Genomic DNA, 24,895 nt, shown 5'->3' with positions numbered 1-24,895 from the left:
TGCCTGGAACCTGTCTAATTCCTGAATTTTGCCAGGGGAATCATGTCCTCTTACCTGCACAAAGGAGGTTCCTCTGAGACCTTGCATGTGGAAGCCTACTGAGGTAGCCACAGCCATTTGAGACACTTTGCAATTTTGTTGTCATTATGTGATAAACCTGGGCATTGTGAGGCACTCTCAACAATGTGTCCTGGGCTCAGAGTCTGCCAGATGAGTTAACAGAGACAGAGGTTTCCAAGAAGAAGATATGCCTAACCTTCTTCCATGCCTGGATGGGGGTGGGATGGGGAAGTATTGTGAGAGGTGGGATAAAGATTTTAGCTGCTTATATATACCATATACCATGTCTGAAGGGAAAAGATGGAGTTAAGGGGCCAAATAAGGGCCATGTCTGGCACTTATGGAAAGAAAAGGGGTTGAAGAAGGGGGTAAGCCAAAAGAGGGGAAGACCCAAGGGCCAGACTCTTATAAGACAATATGGTTGTTGGCCAAAGGGGTTGTTACTGAGGAAGCAGACTGACTGGTCACCCAATCTTAATCTGTGAAAAATAGAGACAGACAGGTTTCAGAGGTCTGAGGTGCTGTGGGCTCTGTGATCCCCCTTCCTCCCTGGATCAGGGGCCTAGGAGGTTCCTAAGGGGCTATATAAGTCTCCAGGCTGACCCTGGAACAAGTGACCTCTGGCCCTGAGGCCTCTTTTAGCTGCTCCTGGGCCCTGCCTACAGGAACAGAGAAGATAGAAGCCACGGGCACAGTTTGGGGTGGGGGGGTGGCTGGAGAGACATCCTGCCCCAGACATGTTGCAGCTATAGGGTTTCTGGGGGATAAAACATTGGGTCTCGGGGTCCTCTAGGGGCTTCTGGTTTCTTGAGCTCATGTATTGCTCCTTTCCTCTCCTCATTCCCAGGACGCCTGTTGTAGCTGGAGTGATCTTCATGATAGACAAATCCTGGTTTACGCTGGGGAAAGAGTGATGCCCAGATGGGCTTTGTTACATTGGTCAGTGACAACAATAAGAGCTAACCTTGCCTGAGTGCTCTCTAGGTGTGAGGCCCTGTTCCAAGGACTACACATGCTAACTCATTAATCCTCACAATCTCGCCGTGATCATCTCTGAACATCTCCACATTACACGAGGAAACTGAGACACGGAGAAGTTAGTAATTAGTCCAGGACAATGCAGCTAGTGAGGAGCCTCTGGTCACATGGATGGACAGACACGTGAAGGACACGCAGACTTCAGATTATGTACCTGTGCTGCTTCCTTCCATACCTCACCTCTGTGGGTTATCAGAAAGGCTGGGGCAGTGAGCAGAGTGGTATGGGGTGAAAGTAAACTATGGAGTCAGATGGCCTGAGTTCAAATCCTGGACCTGCTACTTAAGAGTTGGTCCACAGCAAGTTACTTAGGCTCTTTAAGTCTCATCTACCTCATCCTTAACGAGCAGATGTTTATACCCGTACCTATCTCATAGGTTGTTATCAGTATTAAATGGGGTAACATGTTAATTCTAGTGACCAGGCTGGATATTGGAGCTACAACCCACACATTGTAAGACTATATTCTATCCATATATCTCTATATATCCAGGCAGCAGGAAGAAGGAAGGTGGAAAGGGCTAAAAGGTGCTCTCTCTGTTTAAAGGAACCCTCCAGGAAGTCCTACACAACTTTCCTGCTCACATCTCATAGTCCAGGACGTAGTCCCATGGCCACTCTAGGCACAAAGGAGGCTGGGAAATACATGGCGGCTCTGAATCCAGGTTCTGATTCCCAGGAGAAGGGGAGAATGGATGAGGAGGTAGGCAGATAGCAATCTCTGCCACACGCTTCCAGACACGTGGGAGTGCTCAGAGGAAAATGCATCATGGAGGTGGGCGATGCATTTGATTTTACATTCGTGGTAGAAACTTCTAGTTGCCTACTCAATCAATACCCATCCTCATTGTCTCCCTTTCCAGAAGAATCCCCATTTTGGGGATATGGGGGATGCGATTGTGAAAAAAAGGCTGTTTTCTTCACTTCCCTTGTATAAAGTGGAGCCGCATGATCCACTTCTGGCCTTTGAAGCATAAGCTTGGTGTTTCGGGAAACCTTTGCTTCTTAGATAGAGATTCCGGAGTTTCCTTTCCTTCTTCTTCTTGATCAGAATATGGACTTGATGGCTAAAGATGAAGCACAACCTTGAGACCAAAAGGGAAAGGCCAAGTGAATAGAGGAGAGCTTAGTCCTAAAATCCTGAAGCCTCTCAACTAACGTTGGTGACCATGCACCTGGACCTCTTGTGTAAGAAAAGAAACCTAGGTGTTTAAGTCACTACTGGTTGGCTTTCCATTTCATGCAGATCATAATACACTCATGGATACACTTTGTCTAGGAAAGAACCAGTCATTGTCAACCTCATCCATGGGACTAGAACCCTTGCCAGCAGACATCATGGCACAAATCCATCCCAACTGCTGCTGCCCTGCCAGTATTGGGTGGAGGGGGAAAAAAATAAGACTGAGACATGAACATTTGCAGAAGGGACTGATGAGACTGAGCCACAAACATTTGCAGAAGGGACTGATGAGACTGAGACACGAACATTTGCAGAAGGGACTGATGAGACTGAGACACAAACATTTGCAGAAGGGACTGATGAGATTAAAATGGATTATTTTGGTAGGGAGCGCTTGATATTTGGAAGAAAAAGGGGAAAAAGTGGGGGAAGAGGGCAACATAGGGGAAGGCGCTGTATGGAGATTCATTCTCTCCCCCTCTTTTCTCTTTCTCCCCACCGTCTTGCAGTCTCCGTTTTTCACACCTCCAGCTCCTTTCTAGTTGCCATCCTCCTAGTATAGAATTCTTGTAACTTTCTTGGAACTTCCCTGGTGGTCCAGTGGTTGAGACTCCATGCTTCCAATGCAGGGGGCCCGGGTTCGATCCCTGGTCAGGGAACCAGATCCCACATGCCGAAACTAAAATATCCTGCGTGTCGCAACTAAAGATCCTACATGCTGCAACTAAAGATCCCATATGGTGCAACTAAAAAAAAGATCCCGCATGCTGCAATGAAGATTCCCCCACGTTGCAACTAAGACCTGGCGTAGTCAAATTAAAAAAAAAAAAAAAGAATTCCTATAGCTGTTTTCTTTTTAAAAAAAATTTTAATTAATTAATTAATTTATTTTTGGCTGCACTGGGTTTTTGTTGCTGCGCGTGGGCTTTCTCTAGTTGCAAGAGTGGGGGCTTCTCTTGTTGCGGAGCACAGGCTCTAGGCCTGCAGGCTCAGTAGTTGTGGCACATGGGTTCAGTAGTTGTGGCACACGGGCTTAGTTGCTCCGCGGCACATGGGATCTTCCTGGACCAGGGCTCGAACCCATGTCCCCTGCATTGGCAGGCGGATTCTTAACCACTGAGTCACCACGGAAGTCCCCTATAACTTTCTTAAGCATTTTAATTCTCCATCCCCTCAGCGCATTTTTATAAACTGATTAAATTGCTGTAATAGTCCAGGTGATTAAGGCGAAGTACAAAGGAATAAACTTAAGAAACTTAAAAATTCCTCTGTGGGGACATATACAAGACTTGAACAAATGGAAAAGACAAAATATTTCCATATAAGAAAACTAAAGACATCAATTTTATCTAAGATGATTTATGCCACGATCCTCGTTTAAAAAGAAATATTAACTGGATATTATTGAGAAATGGACAAACTGGTGACAAAATTCATATGGAAAAATAAGTGGGTAATGGAGTCAGACTAACTCCATCCTAATCTGCTGATGGAAATGGAAGAAAGCAAACAGGTTTTGGTAAGACTTGGCTTGCACAGGACTCACATCTGTAGTGCTGCATTCAATTGGCAAGAACTAGTCACCTATTCACCTGGTCAGACCTGGATGCTGAGGGGCTGGGAACACTGTGGCCTCTTAGTAGCAGCACTGTGCTATGGGAGGGGAATTGCCTTATTTATTTCTTATAGTGACTGACAGGATGCTTATTATTATGCCTATTTTAGACACCTTCCTGAGCCTTAGGTAGGTTAAGTAACTTTCCCTAATTCACAACTAGTAATTGTCAGGGCTGGGAATCAAATTGGGCAGCAAGGCATCCCAAACCTAAGCTCTTTTCTCCATAGCAGGTTACATTTTAGAGCTAGAAGGGAACTTAGAGATGACTTAGTTGTACCCTCGACTGTGAAATGCTTGCAGGCTTCTTCTGGACCTAGCACGGGTCCCGGCTCAATTACGTGTGTTGCCTCCCTAATGAACGGACTGGCCGATTCTCCTCCAAATGAGAAAACTGAGGTCCCAGACCTTTGAATGACATGCCCGAGGTCCTCTCCTAGTTAATGGTGGGTGGAGCTGGGATGGGCCTGTGTCAGTTTATCGCTCTGTCTTCTAGGCCACACTGCCAAGATCCTTTTCTCTCCTCCATATGAACTCATCCCAATCCATGAAACCCCTCTCGTCAGAGGGTAAGTCCTTTATTCTTCACTGTGAGTGTCAAATGTGGCTCATGGGCAGTTTTACAAGTAGTGCTAACTTCACAGGAAGGTTTGGCTTTTCATCTGAAGTCCTCAACTGCTGAAGCTTGACCCGCTACACTTCTTGATGACCCCCATTCTAGATGAGAACAAAGTTCTTTCTGGCTTTCCTCCCTCCTGCAATTCGGTTTGGAAATGGCCCTTTCCCCCAGACGCCTCACATCTGGCACTGGTTTCTGTCTCAGCTGCTTCTCTCCAAATCTGGACTCTCTTAAATGGTCATTTCTTTGCACTCCTAATCTGAGGCCAGATCCACTTTTGGATTAATTCCAAATACCTTCTGCCTAATAACTAACCCTTGTCATCCCTGGCAGTCATGGGGAAGAATCTGGCATTGGTCCAACTGTGTCCTCGGATGTCTGCCTTGGATCGCTTCTGCTCCAGCCCACAGGGATGACACTTGTATTTTCCTGGAGTGCTTAACCTCCTACTAGTAAACTCTCACCTATTGCTAATTTGCAGTTGTAGAACACAAACACACCTTACAGACACACACCCCCTTCCTATTTATATGGGTTTGTTCTTACCGGTCCCTGAAGACAGATACATTTATAACACCCCTAGAACCAGAGGGTTATTCTTCACAGCAGACTGAAAACCCCAGATCTGCCCTTGGAGCTGACTTTGCTTTTGCCTGTTGGGAATGGTTCTCCTGGGGGACAGGAGGGAATAGGTTGATATCAATCATTTAGATGCAAGAGTCAAACCAAACCAAAACAACTCATAACCAGAGGCACTGGAGAGCTCTAATTAAAACCTCTTTAAAGAGAATTTTGAGAGGTAATGATTATCTTACTAAGTAACCCCTATTTAAGGTGGCCTCCAAGTAGGAAAATTTTTGTCTGAATAGGCCAACAGCCTTTGAATTTCATATGGATGAAAAAAATTGTCATAACACAAGAGATAAATGAATAAAAATGGTTTCTCCAACTCATATACTTGACTCTGAAAATAATATCTTTCATGGCAAGTAATATTTATGTGATGTCTTAAGCCTCTGGAGTTGGACGTTTGGTAATATAATCATCGATGTTTATCTGCATTCACCTTTGTGTGCTCAAATCTTATTATTATTATTATTTTTTGCGGCACGCGGGCCTCTCACTACTGTGGCCTCTCCCGTTGCGGAGCACAGGCTCTGGACGCGCAGGCTCAGCGGCCGTGGCTCACAGGCCCAGCCGCTCCACGGCATGTGGGATCTTCCCGGACTGGGGCACGAACCCATGTCCCCTGCATTGGCAGGCGGACTCTCAACCACTGCGCCACCCGGGAAGCCCCCAGGATCACATCTTTAAGCTAAGCGCTGAAAACAAATTTCAGGGCTGAAAGGGCTAAGCCCTGCTAAAGACTTGGGCTCTCTTTCTACCAAAGGAAAGATTAGGGGCCACGTAGCAGCCTTGAAGCCAAATCAAACATCTTTGAATTTCTTCCTGTTCACATCCTAAGCCTCTTGATTATTCCTTATCCCAGGAAGGAAAAGAAAGTTCCCCTTGACAGGAAGTTGGAGGGTGAAATTCATCCAAAGTGAACTGTCAGGGAGGGGTTCTGGGGTGAGTGGGGAAGACGGGGGAGGAAATCAAAGGGGTTCAGGGGGCTGTGACCAGGGCAAGGTGGCTATGCCAACAACCTGTCATCTGTCTGGAGGCCACCTCTCCTTGGTTCCTTGCCCCTGGAGGTAGAGAAGCAGAACATGTGAGGGGTCTGGCACGTGGCTTGGGAACAGCAGCTGAGGGGACAGATCCTCTGTGTAGGGCCAGCACAATGAAGATGTGCTCTATTGGGTGCCTTGGAGAGAGATGAAGCGCGAGTGCTGGCAGCAGGGAGAAACATCCTAGGTGCAATAAAATAATGAGTGGAGAAGCCTTTTATAAAAGGGCAGCATAGTTGTATTCTTGGATTTCCAGAAGCTTCTTGGACGAGCAAGTGCAGTGGGGTGATGGTTTTCTTTTCCATAACTCCTCTTGGTCCCTACACTCTTGTTAGCATCGGTCAGATTTTGTTCTCAGGATAGAGTTGTCAGAGTGAAGTGCAAAGGGCAAAGTAAAAACCTACCTATTTCTTGGGTTTGGAATTTCCAAATGGACATTTACATTTCCAGCTGGGAGCACACCCAGCTTTTGAGTACCAAAGCCAACATTCGTGCCATATGCAATAGGCCTGGGAAGGAAGACCGATGTTGTAACAGTCAGTCCTCTTGTCCTAAGCCTGATCAAGGGTGAGAGTTGGGGAGGAAGACGATAGCCAAGGTGCTGGCGTGTGGCCCTGTGCTCTTGCCCCATCCCTTCTCTCTGGGGGCTGAGTCCAGGGGAAAGACCCCTTGATGGTTAGGAATCTAGGAGGAGAGAGGATGTATGTCTTGCTATTCATCTGGTGCTCTACTGGCCTCACAAATGTGCGGGGGGAAGCAGGTAAGGCTGGGATGTGGCAGGGCAGGGAGGGCTGGATCCTGGCCAGTCCTGACAACCCTTAGAGCAGCTCAGAAGTGAGTTTTCTTGCACAGGAGACAAAGGGATGGGCTCAGAATTAGCAATAGAAATGGGAATGATAAGATGCCTAAGGCTGTTCATCTATACAGGAGTCTTGAGTGTGGGGGACAAAAGATGAAAACCCAGGACTTCCCTGGTGACGCAGTGGTTAAGAATCTGCCTGCCAATGCAGGGGACATGGGTTCGAGCCCTGGTCCGGGAAGATCCCACATGCTGGGGAGCAACTAAGCCCGTGCACCACAACTACTGAGTCTGCGCTCCAGAGCCTGTGAGCCACAACTACTGACCCTGCGAGCCACAACTACTGAAGCCTGTGCACCTAGTGCCCGTGCTCTGCAACGAGAGAAGCCACTGCAATGAGAATCCCTCACACCGCAATGAAGAGTAGCCCCCGCTCGCTGCAACTAGAGAAAGCCTGCGCGCAGCAACAAAGACCCAACGCAGCCAAAAATAAATAAATAAATAATAAATAAATAAACTTAAAATAAAGATGAAAACCCTTTTGAGACTTATGGTTTTCAGCCCACCTCTCCTGCTGGGATCAGGAATTCCACAAGTTCATCTGTTCATTGGTTTGTTAGTTTGCCTGGTTATTATTTCAGTTATTCACTTGTTCTCATTGGTTTCAGCACCTACTATATTTCTAGAGTTTAAATCTTGTATTAGCTACTGAACCAGCTCTTTCCAGCACTAAGGAATGTTCCCTTGTCTTATCCTGGAAAATGATGATCAGTTCTGAATTGCCCTGCCCAGACTCTTCATTGTTTCGGATACTCTGATCAGACTGACTTTGAGCCCGAAAGGTAAAGTTTTTAGAAATCTTAAACCATGGAGCAAGAACTTTGTGTGGATACACTGAAGAGAAGGGAAACACATATTCGTTCTCTTTAGAGTTGTCCGCACCTGTGGAGTTACTTCACTTATGAAAAACTAGGAAGGGGCATCTAATTTTCAGAAGTAAAGACATTTAGACTCCTACCTTTCAGGAGGGCAAACCTTTAACTTCTTTGTGCATCTCAAGGTCACACAAGCTCAGAGAAAATTCCGACTTCCTTCAAACTCCAGCCTCTTGACTTACTATTATTCTCTTGGTCCTGAGACTTTGGAGCAAATAAGGTGATGGCTTATTTTCTCAGCATATCTGAGGAATAAAGATTCCACAAATGTTGGAGATTCGGTAAGTAAGCCATAGAAATGTAAGTGATCTAGGGACGAAAGTGTAACTAGTTCCTGGAGGCTGTCAAGAACTGCTTTCTTCAAGCTCCCTTTGTTCTTAGGATTCTCTGGGTGGCAAGTGTATTTATGGACCATACCCCCTGGGTAGATCATCAACCTTGATATTTCCAGAAGAATCCATTAACATAGCACTAGACACTGCAGACATCCTGCTTCCTGTGTGTGGAATACAAGGCTATTTTCTATACATTCTCAAAGGAGAGAATGTATTTTTCAATACCTATTTCCTTATTGTAAAGAAAAAGAAAAGTGACTGAGGTATTTTGCCTGTGAGAATCCGTGGAAGTCTGGGCTGGTTACTGCAGTGACTGGAGCAACAGGAATGAAGCCAAGGGTTTAGTCCATACTTCAATCTGTTAGTTTCAATGTCTGACCACAAATGATTCTCCTCACGTGACTTGCAAATGCCTCATGTTTGTCATGAGAACTGATTAAGAAGTACAGATGGCTCAGTGTGTATCCATCACCCTCAGTGGGGAAGTAATGCCAAGTGCATGCTGACAGCTCATTCCAGGCAGCGACAAATGGCTTCTTTTCCAGTTGTGTTGGAAGCCGAAGGTTTTTCTTATTATAAAAAGATGTTATTTAAATTATTGTTTGCTTTTGCTCTGATGTGATGAGAGAGAGAGAGAAAAAAAAAGCGTGGGATTGCAAAGACCTTTTTCCTGCTGAGATGAAACAGAGAAGGATAGGCTGCAAGCTGAGAGGGCACGTGTGGTCTCTGTTTGACTCTAGATCCTAGGGTAGCAGAAAGACACCTTCGCTCCATTATAGGTGTGATGCAGATTCAGAAGGGAAGGGCAAGAGCCTCCAAGGTCATGGGCTTTCTCTGAGAGGAATGAAGAGCTAATGAAGGAAGCCACCAAGAGATGTCAAGGGAACCAAGAAGGAATGAGTCTGTCAATAGCAATTTGCCATCTGCTTTTGTTATGCACAAGACAATTACGTGACATCTAAGGCTGAGTTCTTCAAGGGCAGTCAAAACCAAACAGAGCTTCTTCAAGCATCTGTAGTAGGCTCATAGATTAACTTGGTCAGTGACTTATTTGCAACTCAGCTGGTGAACGATGGTCTGGCAGTCTGCTCTCTGGGCTTTGAGGAATTCTTGAAGATATTTGGTAAGTTGAAGAATGATGTTCAGAGAATAGTTGGTGTCAGCTGAGGCAGGACCCCTCTGGGGAATCTGAGCCTCACCCTGAGCAAACCTACACATTTGATTTTGGTGTGTGTGTGTTTCAAGGTGAGCTGACCCAAGGGGCTGACTCACACTAACCAAATGCATAAGAGGCAGATGCAAAAGCCCAACTGACGATTCATTAATTTTTAGCAAGAAACATAACAGTTGACGTACTGTGTCAGCTGGTCAGCATGTTGGCTCTCTGGAGGGGTGGGAAACTCCGATGCCTGTGGGGCCAGGCAGGCAAAGAAATGAATCGACCAGATGTGAGGTCAAAAGGAGACATGGGAATTGTGCTGAACAGGGGACCCTATTCCCTTTCTAAACTATGCAGCCAATATGATCTCCACCCAGTTGTTGCTGTTCAGGGGGTGGTGTGTGCAGAATTTCTGATTTTTTAAAAGTTGAGATATAGAGTTGCATAAGAAATTTCCTGATTTATAAATATTAGCAATTAATTTTTAAAAGTTTTAAAACCCACTGTATAAGCCAAACATGCCTACACACTTCACATTTGCAACTGCTCATTAAATTAAAACCAGAAGGCTGCTTTGAGAGCCAATTTCAGGACAAGGGAGTTAGTTGGTTGAGCTCAATGTTTAGTGTCATCAAACTGTAAAAGCCTGATGTATCTGTTTCTATTCCACACACCTGCCAGGAAGGGTTGAAGTCTCCTCTGGTCCAGATACACAGTCACATCTGCCTCAACTTCATAGGTTTCATTAAAACTACCAACGCCCCCGCTAGCAACACTTTCTTAATTTACACTGTGGTATTTGCCAAGGAAGGTTCCACCTTTCTGGACATCTTCTGGGATTGCATTCTCACTCCCCAGTTAGAGTTTACCAAGCCCCTGTTTTGACCTAAGGATTCCGGAGCACTTTGCCCAAGTGGATATACAATCTTATTCATTAGGAATTGATTTTTCTCGTTTAATTTTCCACAGGAAACAATGACACTATTAATAGTATTCATTCATTCAACAAGTGTTTATTGAGCTCCTATATTGAACCAAGCACCGAGCTGGACACTAGGATTGCATGAGCAGACAAGAGAGAATCGAAGGAGCTTACACTCTAAGCACTGTCAACATTTATCAAGATCTTTCAATGTACCAGGCTCTGGGAGAGATATTTTATGTAATTATTCAATCTTTAGGCCAACTCAAAAACCAGTATTATAATTATTTCTGTGTCATGGTTAAGAAGCTGTGGCAAGTTAAGATCTAGTGACCCTACTTCCACTATCCAGAGAGGCACCGTGGGTCCCCATTTGTCAACCTTAGCGTCTTCCTAGGCACTGATGACTCAACTCCTTCCCCCCACAATGCTGTCTTGGGACTGGACTTGGTGGATGGGAAGTGGGCTGGGTCTTCTGATGGGAATTCCACGTATGTGTTGAAGGTCTTTCCCATTCAAGAGTTCTTAATAATAATTATTAAAAGAGATACTATCTTCTTGGTGCTTACTTTGTGCTAGGCTTCACACTATTTTACTTATATTAATTAAATCCTCAAAGCTATCACACGATGTAGGTATTATTACATCTTTTTACAGATGAAGAAACTGGAGACCAGAGAGGTCAATAACCTGTCCAAGATTACACACAGGGTCACTGCACATCACTGGGGGTCGCTGGGGGGACTGACATCGCAGACCATGGAGTAGGCGGTGCATGACCTAGTCAGTTGCTCACAGAGTTCATACATGGTGCCACTGAGAGCTGACCCAGAACAAATAGAGTCAGATGGGAACACAGGCAGAGGGACTGGTGGAGGGGAAAGAGAATTCCAGAAGGGATTCAAGAGAACCACCTCTCCTACCCCGGGAAGTGGGAGATGCTACCCGCACATGGGAACAACCTCTCCAATATCATAATTTTGCCCATGGTCAATCCAACACATTGGAAGAGTTGGCTCTGCTAATAACTGGCCAAAAAGACAAGCAACTGGTTGATTCACCTATAAGATAGAGTCTTGTAAAACTGTTGTAATTGTTCAGCTTCTTTCATCCAACCAATCTGGGAATGTAACTGACCTTCTTGACCAGATGTTTTGGCATTGTGTGGACAAAGGGGAATAAACAATCAACACTAAGATCCAAAAAGCCTACGTCAAGATATGGTTAAGAAGAGTCAGAATGTTTTGCAGAGCATGAGGCCTTCCCTGTTTATGGTTTGTCCTATTGTCCTAGCTGGGTTGAGGAAGGAAACATTTTCCTAAGGTTTAAAAATAAATAAGTAAGTAGGATGCTATCAAAAGCCATAAACTAAACTGAGTCCTTGGAGAACAGCCAAACGGGATTGTTATCAAGGAGAGGCAGCCTTCCTGAGCAACCAGTAAAATCCCTGGCGTGTCAAAATGGATTGCAAATGGAACAAGTAGTCCTGGAATTCTAGAATATTAGATCTAGAAGGGGCTTTAGGGACCAGCTAGACAATCTCCCTTATTTTATAAATGAGGAAAAGCTTAAGGACCAGAGAGACAGAATGACTTAGTCAAGGTCACACAGCCAACGATGGAAGAGCATTAGAATGAAGGCTTCCTGAAGCTTCTGCATATCCAGAGCAACATTTCTGCCTCTTTGAGGACTATTTGGGGTGGGGGGTGGTCCTTAAAATAAATAGTTGATTTATTAATGTTATAAATTCAAAAGTGTAATTTTTCTCTCAACTTTTACATTCAACTTATGTCTTATATTTTTATTTATCAAATAGCCCTATTTAATCCAGTTAATAAAATTCTTTTAAATCTATTCAACACGATTATAAAGGTAATATATTCCATTTTCATTTTAAAAAGTTTTTAAATGTCTGAATTAATAAGTAACTTTCCTAAATACTTAAACACCACTAACAAATCTAATAAATCTAGTAGAATCATCAGTGATTATCGATCTTAAATGCTCCAGTAAACCTGTAAAATTCTCTTAACACTTATGAACTTAAAAATCACAAACTAAAATTAACTACTCCATCTTACTTTTTAAGTTGGAACCACAAGACAGTGTTTTATTCCCTAATATTCCAAATTCTCTTAAACATTTTAGACACTTTAAGCATCAAATATACAGATTGTCCCAATGTTCACAAAATCTTTTCTTAAACCGAATAGAAAAGTATTAACTCTATGGAACTGACGTACTTCACCATCTCCTTAAGTCTAAATCTTTCCCAGGGGTAAAGGAAGCCATTACTCCATCCCCAGACTGAGGGTATCATTTCAGTGAACCAAAGACCATGAAGGATTTGGCTGTAATGAGCAGCCTAGAGTGGCAGGTAGTTAGAGGAGTCATCCCTGGATATGCACTACATTTTGAACCCCTTTAAAACTGTTGTACCAATAGTGTGGTCTTGCAGTCCGGGTTCTCTGGTTTGAAATGATACCTCTCTCTTTTCATTTGTATCTTCATTTCCTTTCCACTCTGCAAGCCTGCTTTGCAACTGGATTGGATTCTGCTAATCTGTTTACTGCATTATTGTGTTCTGAAGCTTTTCCCTTTGTTCCTGTTTCCCCTTGCCCAGGCCATAACTCTTATAGATACTTAATGACATCTGTTTGGATTCTGTATGGATATCTCAGAGCTTTGTCCGGTTCTGTGGTCACTTAATCCAGTGATACCCCAGAGGTCTTTCCATCACATGGCCTTCTCCTGTAACATGGAGGTCAGCCTCTGGGCAGGATCTGGGAGTGGCTGCCGCCTTCTCCTCCCTCTCATCCAGGAAAAACATCCCCCAAATACTGATTGCCTTACAGACCTCTGAGGCAGAGCGCAGTTCTCCCCAGGGAGCTAGTCCCCCGGCTGGATACAGCCAGCCTTACGATGGCAGTATTCTTCTGTGGAAAAGACTTCAATACAAAGCTTTTTTTTTTTTTTTTTTTTTTAAATAGATTTACTTATTGGCTGCACCGTGCAGCATGTGGGATCTTAATTCCCCAACCAGGAATCGAACCTGCGCCCCCTGCATTGGAAGAGCGGAGTCTTAACCACTGGACTGCCAGGGAAGTCCAATATAAAGCTTTTTAAGATAATGAGTTTTGGGGTGTCTTTCTTTTTTTTTAATACAGGAAAAAGATGCCCTCCAGTCTCGGTCTTTTTTTTTTTTTTTAAGGACTGGTTTTGTTTATGTATTTATTTAATTAGGACGTACCACGCAGCATGCAGGATCTTAACTCCCCGACCAGGAATCAAACCTATGACCCCTGCAGTGGAAGTTCAGAGTCCTAACCAATGGACTGCCAGGAAACTCCTGATTTGGAGTGTCTTTTAATACTTCATGTGAATATAAAATTTAGTGGGTGTGCTTGGGTGGTTTAAAAAAAAGTTATGTGATATGCCCAAATTTTACTTTGGAGGGTCCTGGGAATCACACTTAAGAGAAGCAGAATCTCAGATATTACTGGAAGCCCAAATGGCCTCTGGTCAGAAGTAATGTACTCTATGTATTAAGACGTTGTAAACGGAAAAAACAAGCAATGGTTTCAAATCAAAACTCACCTTGAATTACAGGTGTTGATCTGCAACTGAGCTGCTTTTCTCATGAGCATATACCCGGGTACAGGGCAGCCAGAGATGGATGAGTAAATGATGCTTAGTGATTCTTCAGCGTGATACTGGGTTAACCAGAATTTATTTACTGTATATATGATATGTGTATATACGTGTGCTCATGTATATGTATATATCTTTCAAATTGAAAAGAAACAGAAGTTCCTTTAGTTTTTGTTTGTTTACAAAAATGTTTAGCTGGGCTTGACAAAACTTCTGAGTATGTACTGTAGATGTTGTAAAACTGTCCTACTCTGGTAAAATCCAGCCTGTAGATGGGATTAGTTCAGCCCATTAGTATCGGCCCATGTAGTGTTAAGAAAACAGCAACCAACATTTAGGAGTAGGAAGGTAGCACGTAAATATCTAGATTTCTTTAAGGAATGCCTGGCTACACAACCAGTATGACATGGTGACAATGGTTTCCCCACTAGATGGGGCTTGTACTCTTCAAACCACAATCCCCATCATCCCCTATGTCTACCTGAACTTGAGTGTCCGTTGCTGTTTATCCTCACACTCACCTTGTTATTTTTCTTATAGTAGCATTAAGAAGCAGCATCATAATTCTAGCAAAAAATGGAAAAACAAAAAACCAAGGGAGTGGCAGTTTTCAAGAAATAAAAGAGGGCATATTTCTATGCAGAAATAAAGGCTGTTCCTAAGTTTTTAACATGCAGAGTTTTCTTAGACCCAGACAGCACCATTCATTGACTTGGCCTCTGGGGTTCCTGCTGGCTTATGAATATGCAACCCCGGGTCAACTGTGCTTGGGAATAGATCCTTATGTTTGGCTCCCTGACAATGAGTGTCAGCATGCCGTAACCCACTGAAATGCTCATGGCAGGGGAGGTGGGTGAGCTTTACAAACTTCAGCAGTTCTCTCTTTAGCTTCTTCCCTAAGGCCCTCCTTTCTCACAAAACTTTCAAGCCAGTCCCACTAACTCCACTTCAAACAAACATAATTGTCTGCACTGGTACTTTTTCCCTTTCCAATCTCCCTTGAAATTGGGTTATTGCACTATAAGTGTTCATGGCCATGAGAGACTTAAAAGCTGATAGAGATATGTAATAAGAAGACTCAGCCCTCCCTTAGGAAATTATTGTGTAGTACAGTTGAAAGGGGAAGATATTAAAATCAAGAGTATGTTGAATAAGATTGAAAAGGAAACACTGTAACTGGGGAGAGAGGTAAAGAGGGTAGTTGAAGGGATTTCTTGATTTTAAAATTCATTCTATTAAAAAGATACAGTCAGTTTAGAATAGGCCCTACTCTTAGCTTTTGATTAAAAGGTTGGGAGAAGAAATGAATATTTCAGACTTTCATATGGGCAGAAGTAACATTACAGATCACTCATTTCAAAGGGGAAAGAAGAGTAAAGGTTTTCTTGCAGTGGCGCAAAGAGTGCTGGAAAACAGGCACGTCTTTCTGACAACGAAACTGACCTACTTAAATTCAGGGTCTGGAGAAGCATGAAAACATAAAAGTCCTAGGGAGTCGCTCTGATCACGTCCTCCTCTCTTTCGTATATGAGACTTCCTTCGGGAGTGATAACCTTCCATAACCAATGCAATGAACAAAAATGATTGACCTCTAAGGTGCAGCCTCAAACAACCTTACTGATGCCTCCACCCCTAGGTCCTGGTTCAGATCTGCTCTGTGCAGCTCCTTATCCCGACTCCCCGGTGAGGTCTAGGGTAAGCCCAGACTGTCTTGGTAACCGTCAGATAAGGAAAAATCTTCTGGTCACCTGAAGTCACAAAATCAGTCTCATTTCAGTAATTAGGATATCTGGTTGCACGAAATAGTTAAAATTCAAGTACATTTAGAGTTACAAGTTCTTTTCTCCTTTAAGTCAGGCTGCCCCAGGAAAAGGAGGCCTGATTGGATTCTTCAAGATTTCCCAATCTAGCACTTACACCAGCGCTCCCATCCTCCTTTCTCGGTGTGCTGACCACAGACTTTCTAATCCTTCCAGGAAGCAGGGGAGAGGGAGGAGAAGTAGGATGTCAGGAGAGGTCTTACCGGACAGGTACAGACATGGCTGTCACCAGGGCTGGGATTAGGACATAAAATTTAAGGGGCTCCCCAAATTAGCAATCAAGATAAATAGTATTTTAATCCCACATTTAAAAAAAACTAATGCAAGAATCCCTAATGAACAAAATGTCAATGTTTTTTAAAGATAGGATAAGCTGAAATTAATTTAAAAAATATTTCCAGGGGCTTCCCTGGTGGCGCAGTGGTTGAGAGTCCACCTGCCAGGAAGATCCCACATGCCGCGGAGCGGCTGGGCCGGTGAGCCACGTCCGCTGAGCCTGCGCGTCCGGAGCCTGTGCTCCGCAACGGGAGAGGCCACAACAGTGAGAGGCCCACGTACCGCAAAAAAAAAAAAAAAAAAAAGTATTTCCAGTGCTCACTTACACAAGAGAAATTGTCAAACACAGCAATTCTCTCAAATGAAAATGAGATAAGTAAAAAAGTTGATTCTGAAAATGTTATTGATGAGTTTGTGTCCATTAAAGCCAGGAAATTAAAATAATAGCAAATCTGTTAGGGTTATAGATAAAATATTTAAATTTAAAGTAATGTGGTTTCAAAATATTTTTCAATTTCTCAGTATTTTTTCAACTATGTTAATGTTCTGGGAAAAAATTAACCATTAAAAAGATACATTAAAAAATATATGTAGGGGCTTCCCTGGTGGTGCAGTGGTTGAGAGTCCGCCTGCCGATGCAGGGGACACGGGTTCACGCCCCGGTCCAGGAAGATCCCACATGCCGCGGAGCGGCTGGGCCCGTGAGCCAGGGCCGCTGAGCCTGTGTGTCCGGAGCCTGTGCTCCGCAACGGGAGAGGCCACAGCAGTGAGAGGCCCGTGTACCGCAAAAAAAAAAAAAAAAGTATGTAGAGGGCACACGTCTTTCCTTTCACTTCAGGCTCCAGTATGGCTTGCTGCGGCACTGTTACTAATCCTGCCTTTATTTAAAATATTAATACTTTGTTCATCATGAATGTTTTACCATTAACTTTGATTTTAAAAAATACTGTATCAAAATATTATTTATCTTGATTACTGAGTTTTTTGGTGTCCCCTTAAATTTTGTGCCCACCCTAAGTGTCCTGCTCCCGTTGCCCTAATCCCAGCCAGGGCTGACGCTGTGTTTGAAGGTGGGCTAGGCAGTTGTTTCAACGTGACTGTCACCTGCATGGCTCCCATACTGCAGGTGCATATAGCCTGTCTCTACACACTCATGATTCTTCCCTCCACCTTTAGACATCCCACAGGACACTTCCACCCTTATCTGCAGCTCTTGGCAGGGTCTAAGCCCCACCTGAGCGGCTGTCAGGCGCCCACAACCTTTCCTGAAAAACAAGTACCTTGAACCCACCATTATTAGTAACTAAGGTCCTTAGTTTATTTAGATTTTCTTAATTTTAACCTAATGTCCTTTTAAAATTTTAATTTAAGACAAAATAAAAATTTATGAAAAGACTATCTTTTTAGAGTAATTTTAGGTTCACAGCAAAATTGAGAGGAAGGTACAGAAGTTTCCCATATAACCCCTGCCCTCACACATGTATAACCTCCCGCATTATCAACAACCCCTATCGGAGTTGTGCCTTTATTGCAATTAATGAGCCTACATTAACACATCATAATCATCCAAAGCCCATAGGTCACATTAGTGTTCATTCTTGGTGGTGTCCATTCTATGGGTTTGACAAATGTATAATGCCATGTACCCATCATTACAGTATTTTACAGAATAATTCACTGCCCTAAAAATCCTCTGTGTCCTGCATATTCACCCTTCCCTCCAACTCTCAGCCCTTGGAAACCACTGATTTTTTGTCTCATAGTTTTGCCTTTTCCAGAATGTCATATAGTTGGAATTATATAGTATGCAACCTTTCAGATTGGCTTTTTTCACTTAGTAATATGTACTTAAGTTTCCTCCATGACTTTTCATAGCTTGATAGTGCATTTATTTTAGTGCTGAATAATATTCCATTGTCTGGATGTACGAGAATTTATTTATCCACCCACATGAAGGATATCTTGGTTTCTTCCAAGTTTTGACAATTACGAATAAAATTGCTATAAACATCTGTAAGTTTTTTGTGCAGACATGTTTTAATATTTTCAGTTTTTTTTGATGTATAGTTGATTTACAATGTTGTGTTAGTTTCAGGTATATAGCAAAGTGATTCAGTTATACATATACATAGATCCATTCTTTTTCAAATTCTTTTCCTATTTAGGTTATTACAGAATATTGAGTATAGTTCCCTGTGCTATATAGTAGGTCCTTGTTGGTTATCTATTTTTTATATAGTAGTGTATATATGTTAATCCCAAACTCTTAATTTATATGGATGTAAGTTTTTAACTCCTTTAGGTAAATACCAAGAATGCAATTGCTGGATCATATGGTAAGTGTATGTTTTGTAAGAAATGGCCAACTGTCTTTTGAAGTGGCTGTATCATTTTACCAATATTTCATCAACATTTGGTGTTGTCAACGTTCTGGATTTTGGCCATTCTAATAGATGTGTAGTGGTATCTCATTGGTGATTTAATTTACATTTCCCGAAGACATAGGACGTGGAGCATTTTTTATATGCTTATTTGCCATCTGTATATCTTCTTTGGTGAGATGTCTATTGAGTATGGCCTTTGGCCCACTTTTTAAGGCCCACTTTTTAAGTTGCCCCCACTCGCCGCAACTAGAGAAAGCAGTGAAGACCCAACAAAGAGTTTTTGGTATGTTTTGGATAATTGTCCCTTATCAGATGTGTCTTTCGCAAATATTTTCTCCCACTCTGTAGTTTGTCTTCTCATTCTCTTGACCTAATGTCCTTTTCACGTTCTAGGATCCCATCTAGTATATACCACATTATACTTGTCAATTCTCCTTAGGCTCCTCTTGGCTATGACAGTTTCTTAGACTTTCCTTGTTTTGGATGATCTTGACAGTTTGAGGAGTACTGATCAGGTATATTGTAGGATGTCCCTTGATTGGAACTTGTCTTAGGTATTGGTCATGATTACACTGGGGCTATGAATTTTTAGGAGGAAAATAAAAGAGGTAAAGTGTCATTTTTATCACAGCATATTAAGGGTATATACTACCAACTTGATTTATAACTGTTGATGTTGAACTTGATTACCTGGCTGAAGCAGTGTTTGGCAGATTTCTCTACTGTAAAATGACTCTTTTTTGGTACATGGGCCTCTCACCGCTGTGGTTTCTCCTGTTGCGGAGCACAGGTTCCGGACGCACATGCTCAGTGGCCACGGCTCACGGGCCCAGCCGCCCCGCGGCATGTGGGATCCTCCCGGACCAGGGAACGAACCCGTGTCCCCTGCATCGGCAGGCAGACTCTCAACCACTGCGCCACCAGGGAAGCCCTAAAATGACTCGTTTATCTCCTCCCCATGCTGTACTCTTTGGAATGCAGTCATTATACGCAGCCCACACTTAAGGAACAGGGAGTCATGCTCCCCCTCTTTTAGAGTGGAGTAGCTACATAATTTATTTGCAATTTTTCTACATAGGATATCTGTGATTTATTGGTTTATTCAGTAACTTATTTGTATCAGTAGGATTCATGTATATTTATTTCTTCTTCTTTTTTTTTTTTTTTTTTTTTTTTTGCGGTACGCAGGCCTCTCACTGTTGTGGCCTCTTCCGTTGCGGAGCACAGGCTCCGGACGTGCAGGCTCAGCGGCCATGGCTCACGGGCCCAGGCGCTCCGCGGCATGTGAGATCTTTCCCAGACCGGGGCATGAACCCGTGTCCCCTGCATCGGCAGGCGGACTCTCAACCACTGCGCCACCAGGGAAGCCCTGTTCTTTTTTATGTAGGTGTTTATAGCCATGGATTTCCTTTAAGCACTACTTAGCTGCATTGCGTAAGTACAAAACTGGTTTTTAACAAACTCCTGAGCAAGTCCTTTAGAGTGACTACTTGCTAGCTAGTATTGGGGCTCAGCCAAAACTCAGACTGAGCGCCCTTTTAACATCCTGCTATAACAAGCTTCTTTGACGCTTTACCGACAAACTCCCCTTTTTTGAGGTCCGTAATAGATTTACATTTATTTTACATTTCTATGATATTGAGCAAAGTCCCAGGGCAAGAAGCATTGTGGGGTTGAGGGCTGCCATAGCAGGAAGTTAGATTTCTAATGTTCACAATGGTTACTTTTAGTTTAATTTAGGCATACCCTTAGACGAATTGCACAGCTGCAATTATAAGTTAAGCAGAGGAAACAGATGTATCTCATATAGATTATCTGGTTAATTTAGGCCAGACTGTGTGTTTATATGTGGAGGGAATATGGAGGGAGGGACTGGGAAGTGGAGAGATGGAGATAGTAAATATTTGCAGTCGTTGAGCTCTGGCTCATAATCCAGAAAGGAGACAACAACCAAAGGGCAAAACTCTCAGGTAGTCACAGTGACTCAGGAGTGCGACTGCTTGAAAATTCTTACTGGCACAAAACCAAAAAAGCGGCTTATTTGAAATAGGATTATCCTGGTCCACGTTCTTGTGCCTTGGCTCTGAAATAAACTGAGCTTGGCCTTTGGTTCTTGGAAGACTGACTTCCCGGGAGTAACTCCTGAGAAAGCTGGTATCCAGTGGGGAAGATATTGCCTTTGAGGCTTCCCAGGGCTGTGATGTGGTCATATCATCCCTGGTTACTCCATAACTTATTGTGTGACCTGGGGCAAACCCCCTTAACCTCTCTGAGCCTTACCTTCCTTATCTAGAAAAATGAGGCTGGAATAGATGGAGTAAATGATATTTAGAGACCCTTCCAGCTCTAACCTTCTGTGTTAGATTTCTCGGCTGGTGTTAGCCCATCTTCCATTATAAAATGACCCCCAGAGAAACATAGAGTACTAGTCTGTATTTTTCTCGCCTCCCTTTTTTTCCCTCCTCACCCTTGCCCATACTATTTTTCCCTGTATTTATCCAAATACTAAAATTTCCCTTAAACTTAAAACTGGGATGGAATTGAAAAAGATGTGATGCTTACCATATATGTTTAATAAACTAAAATGACTGTTTCAGTTAGGGAGGGAAGAACTCAGGAAGCCCAGCACCAGAAACACAGTTCTCAAGGGCATGCCCTGATTATGGTTTCATTCAGGGTATTTTCAGTGAACAAAAGAAAATTAACAATGAAATAGAAGCAAAACAAATCCATTTGTGCCCATTTGCAGTCTCTTCATAGGGTGATGTCTAATTCTGGAAGCAACGGTAAAAAATTACAACAAAGAGCTCTGTTGTGATTCAGCTGGTAAACAGCACAAACCAGTTCTTTTCAATACGCAAAATATTGGGGATTTCCCTGGTGGCGCAGTGGTTAAGAATCCGCCTGCCAATGCAGGGGACACGGGTTCGAGCCCTGGTCCGGGAAGATCCCACATGTCGTGGAATAACTAAGCCCGTTCGCCACAACTACTGAGCCCGTGCGCCTAGAGCCCGTGCTCTGCAACAAGACAAGCCACTACAATGAGAAGCCCACGCACCGCAGTGAAGAGTAGCCCCCGCTCACTGCAACTAGAGAAAGCCAGTGCACAGCAGTGAAGACCCAACACAGCCAAAAAATAATATTAATAATAATAATATGCAAAAGGTTGGGGAAGGGGTCAAATGTGATTAGGCTGCAAGAGGTTTGTTTGGCAAAAGCTCAGTGAATTTTTCATCTGTGTTGTACCTGGGCTTCCTGAAACCCACTGAAGTATCTTTTCTGTTAAAAACATTTCAGAGAACGTTTTTTGGGGCACAGAGGAGGGGGAGAGGAAAAAGGAGAAATATTGTCAGGGATAGGTCCAACAATCTGGTTTATGCCACAGAAGGCCCAGAAGTAGATGTTTCTCAAAGATACAGTGTAGTGAGATGCACACTGGATTTGGAATCCAAGTCAGAACCTGACCCTCCTCACCTGTAGCACACAACTCCACCTAACACTTGCTCACGTGACTGTTGTGAAGGCCAAAAAGAGATCCGTTAAAGTGCTTGGAAAACAGCAGCATCTCATGTTGGCCATTGTCACGAAGAGGCCATGCTCCTTGGAAAGAGAAATGCATTTCAAACTAAGCAGGGATTGTTGTAACAGGGGCTGTAATTAGGGATGAGGAGGGTTTCAGGGATTTGTACCCCCTCTTTTCCACAGGCGTCTCTTCCTATAGAGGCAAAACTACTTGTAACCGGTGAGGCAGGGTCCCAGCGGGAAATTGCACTGGGAGGGCAGGGGAAGGAGCCTTGGGGACCCAGGCTGGGGAGTTATTTGGGGACCTTGAGATGCTCGAGGGACCACAGGGGATGACTGCAGTGCACCTGCTGAGGGCCAGCTCACCCTTCCTTCTGGCTAGAACACGTGTTTGACTTGGATGATGAAACGTTATGATGTGATTTATTTGTGTTATGGTTCCTACTCATCTTATGTGAAACTTCCACGATTTAAGCTATGTTAAGATATGTTAAGTAGTTCTAAATGGAGTCCCAGTGGCCAATGGGAATTTTCATAATTGTTATTTTGAAATGTCTGCTGTAGGACTGCGAGTGTCTTAGGGTGTAAACTAAGAGTGTTACTTTAGATAAGAAGTATGATGGGCAATGTACGTCCCTGGAACAGAAAGAGTGACTGATAGTCAAGATCCCTTCCCTAGGGTAATCGTTACTTCTTAAAAAGAAACCACTAAGCTGAGTGGCTTGAAGGCTCTTTGCTGGGGGACCTGACTCCACACTGCTGCCCTGTCGGAGCTTGTCCTGACTCATGCTTGACACAAGACCAATTTCCAGACTGGAAACTGCTGCTCACGCTGAGATGCCTCCTTCCAGACTCTCCTTGAGGTGGTTCATTCCCCTCTTTTCCCTACTTTAACTAACCTATGTTATGTGCCAATTGTGTACAATAAACCAAGTGATTTGTGAGCTGAATATTGGCTCCTATGTCATCCGCCTCCAATTCCCATGATTCTTACCTGCCCTTGCTGCTGGGTCCTGCAACGAGCATTAAACCTTCCCTCTCTGAAGGGCTCAAATAAACATCCCGAAGAACTACAGACTCAGAGGTCTAGAGGTTGTCATTCTTTTCAGTTAACTCATTTCCTTGCTCTATCTGATGGTCTTGTCTCTTCGGCTTCCAGTGTGCTTAACTCCTCCCAACTTCAATGCCCTCTATCTCCCTATTTCAGGTCCTTCCTTTGGCTTTACACACACACACACACACACACACACACACACACACACACAGCCATTCCCCAGTCTTTCCTGTCTGGCAATTTCCAACCCTCCTAGAGATCTTTGTTCCTTCCTACATAATAAAGAAGTCCTGACTCCATTCTCTTGTGTCCTGCAAACTCAGACCACTTGGACTTCAACAGGAGCCTATTGGAGGTTTGCCTTTGCTGACTCTAGATGTGTGTGGAAGCAGAGGGGCAGCAGAGGGTCAAACTGGACATGGAAGGAAAATGTGGTTATGGGACATGATGTGGTTTCCTAATCCAGTTCAGGTTAGATGTTCCGCCTGCCAAAGACGGATTGAGTTCCCTCCAAAATCAACCTACAAGGAAACACACCTTGTGTGTTTCCAGACAAAAGTATGGAAAATTCCGTGTGTGTGTGTGTGTGTGTGTGTGTGTGTGTGTGTGTGTGTGAGAGAGAGAGAGAGAGAGACAGAGACAGAGACAGAGACAGAGAGAGAGAGAGTGGGAGAGGGTAAGAGAGAGGGAGAGGGAGAGAGAGAGGGAGAGAGAGGGAGAGGGAGAGGGCCAGAGGGACAGGGAGGGAGAGGGATCTTAATGTCATTCTATTTTTAAGTGGAATAATTTTTAAATTTAATTTTCATATTTTCAACTGGGAGCACAGATAGATGGCTAAAAACCATTTAAGAGCATGCAAGCTTTGATGTCCATGTGACAATGAAGGACATTCAGAACACACTGAAGTAAATGATAATTGCAGCAGATTTGATGCAGTCTGAGGCTCCACAGTGAATGACTAGCATAGACTAGCAAAGACAGCAGTACCACATCCACGCAAGTGGTTCGTGGAGCTCATTAAAAATTTCTTTAACTTGACCGAAAGGAGTTTGCAAATCAACAGATTTTCACCCACACATCATTTAAAATGGAGCAAAACAGGCACAATAAAATGTCAAATTCATTCATGGCTTTAGTCCAATCAGAAGTAAAAATGGGGTTGACTTTAGTCTTTCAGTCAGAGTTCAGGGACATCTTTTGAACGTGCAAAAATGCATCATTTCAGCTTGGCCATCTCTTCTTGAGCCTAAACCCAGATCCACAACCCAGATCTCTACCGAGTTTTCTCCTATTAAATGATTCTGAAATATTGAAAGAAGCTTCAAGCAATTTTATTTGTCTCCATCGTCTTATTTCTAGCCCAGACAGGTTTCTTGTTAGCCACAAGAATTCCTGAGACTCATTCAAAATTGCATAATTGAATTTTCAATGACACTGCAACAACGGTTCTTTATTGATCAGTTTTATCACACAGGAGTTTTATCATATGAAAGTTTGTGCTCATTTGCATCTCCACAATTATAAAGCCCAGGTTTAACATAAGCATCTAAATACCTCCTACACTTTAAAAATTGCCCACAGCTTACTTGTTATGGTTTTGGAAGTACCATCTTCTTTTTTATAAGATTGTACCTAAGAGGTAGTGAGCATGCATTCAGCTAGCATATACGTATACTCATGTCCACATGAGAGCAACACTCAGGAAAAGCAGTGCACACTGAAGCCACAGCCATGCACCAGCCGTGACACCACAATTGTTTAGATCACCTTTCCTCAAAGGGTCTGTATCAGGGTTCTCCGGAGAAACAGGACCCATAGTAAATATACAGATACGTAGAAAGAGAGTTATTATTAGG

At 43.4% G+C, this 24,895-nt stretch overlaps 1 long non-coding RNA gene across 1 annotated transcript; it reads left to right on the top strand.

Annotated features, from left to right (window-relative positions):
• Positions 1 to 13,266: 13,266 nt before the first annotated feature.
• LOC132529711 (uncharacterized) lies at positions 13,267 to 24,366 on the top strand. The gene is made up of 2 exons (XR_009543550.1): positions 13,267 to 13,474; positions 23,861 to 24,366. It is a non-coding gene; the product is annotated as an uncharacterized LOC132529711 (long non-coding RNA).
• Positions 24,367 to 24,895: the final 529 nt, after the last annotated feature.

This window comes from Lagenorhynchus albirostris, chromosome 1 (genome assembly GCF_949774975.1).
Source record: "Lagenorhynchus albirostris chromosome 1, mLagAlb1.1, whole genome shotgun sequence".
NCBI classification, from domain to species: Eukaryota; Metazoa; Chordata; class Mammalia; order Artiodactyla; family Delphinidae; genus Lagenorhynchus; species Lagenorhynchus albirostris.
This window is presented reverse-complemented; position numbering and strand designations above follow the sequence as displayed.